Here is a 2,011-nt window from a genome sequence, read left to right on the forward strand (position 1 = left end):
ATATATATAAGAGGGGACAACGTGACGCGGGATGGTAATGTGTGTGTAGATAGTGAGTAATTGAACTGCAGTCAGAAGTATTGTTGACGTTCGTTGATATAGCGTTGTTTAGTGCGATTGTTTAAGTTGAGTGTATCGGTAAAGTTGTATTCGGAAAGAATAAACCAGTTTTATTAAGCAAGTACTTGTGTCGCTAAAGTTTCGTCGGAACGAAGTTACGGGAAGTTAATTAACAAACGGAGACGTAACACAACCTTTTCTGTCATTTCTGATTCTTCTTTATACAATGCTGTAATATGAAATTGTTCCAAATACCTTTGGGAACAATTTTATATTAGCGACAGGAAATCAAGTTGAGCTGTTGTTCTTGTTAGTTAGGGTTGCGAGATGGCACTATGGATGACGCGTCGAGGTTTGAAAACTCATTATTTAATTTCTGTAGTGCACATTGTTGTATAAAAGACATAAGGCGAAATGTTGAGTGTCCAATCAAAGGAAAATAACAAGTTTTGGTGTTTTAAAGTCGTTTGTTTCTATTATTAAAATGTCTTTTATGCATCAATGTGCAGAAATTAAGTAAAGATCTTAACTTCAGCAAGCGGTTTAAAAATCGACAATTAGGGTTATATTTCCATAATTTTTATTTATTTCATTTAAAACAAATATTAATAAAACTTACATCAAAAGGAAACTTAAAATCTCAACATTTCCAATTTATTTTATATTTTGAAGAAGCGTAATGGAAAATTCTCAAATAATTTTACAAAAATCGACGTCACACTTTTTCTCCGGGTTATAGTATTACACCTTCTATTATAAAGAACAATAAACTTATATGAACGTTGTAAGGAGTACATAAGCCTTGGAGATTTCATATCTAACTCGGAGACAGGTAGCCAAAAACCTGAAACTCCGGGTGAAACCCAGAGAGGTGGCAACCCTAATTGTAGTGACGTAGTTCTTTCTTTGGCGGTTTCATTTATAATACCTGGTGAGAATAATGCAAAGTCCAGTCCACATAATGATAATAAGCTACTTTATTTCATGTTTCTACACTTGTACACTGTCATAAATTGCTGTAGTTCTACTTTACACATTAACTAAACATTCTTTGTAAAGGAGCATCATTAAATGTGGACTAGTCTAAGCTTTTGGTAGTCAATACACGAGTTGCAAAAACATTAATATCTTTACTCACGTTTTGCCAAAATAATCTCATATTTATTCTGCTATATGTTTTTGCAATTAGTAGGTACGAATAAATGGAGTAACATAAGTACTCATAACTTTTTCAAATTGTATGGTACTACCATCTGTGGTAAACTCGTTATGTTTTCTCTACCTTCTGTTTTTCTTCCTGTTTGAATCTGCTATGTATTTGTTTTCGTCTCCCTGTAATGCTCTGTTTCTTAATGAACTTACTGTCATGTATATCTTTTGTTCACTAATAATATTGTCTAAATCTCAAAATTATTCATGGTCATAGTCAATTTTTTTCATTATGTCTTTAATTTTGTTAGGCACTTGGTCGAACAACAAAAGAATATATATATATATATATATTCGAACTAGTTAAACGTATGTATAACAAGTTTTTTACACTATAGAGATCATAGATACAGTCATACTTCAAATATCATCTGTTCCTTTTGTGAAAGTGCACTCACGCTGGCTTAATTACTTTAGAACTCGCTTTGACGTAGTAAACTATACTTCTTATTTGTTTTAAAAATGTTAATTTTCCTCTAACATACTAATCGTTAGGCCTTTCACACCTATGGCAGTTAACTTTATGTTTAACTTTCCTTGGCCGAACTTCTACTTCCTATGACTTTACCTTTAATTTTCTTTGGCCAAACTTCTACTTCCCGTGACTTGACTTTCTTGTCTGCTCTTTAACTCTCATGTTATAAAAAACACACTAAACAATCATAAAATATTAACTCACAAAATTAATTAATAATATTGTCGCGTCAGCGAGGTCACGTGACTAGTATCACGCCACTCCTTC

Source organism: Limulus polyphemus, unplaced genomic scaffold (assembly GCF_000517525.1).
Source record: "Limulus polyphemus unplaced genomic scaffold, Limulus_polyphemus-2.1.2 Scaffold759, whole genome shotgun sequence".
In the NCBI taxonomy this organism is placed as follows: Eukaryota; Metazoa; Arthropoda; class Merostomata; order Xiphosura; family Limulidae; genus Limulus; species Limulus polyphemus.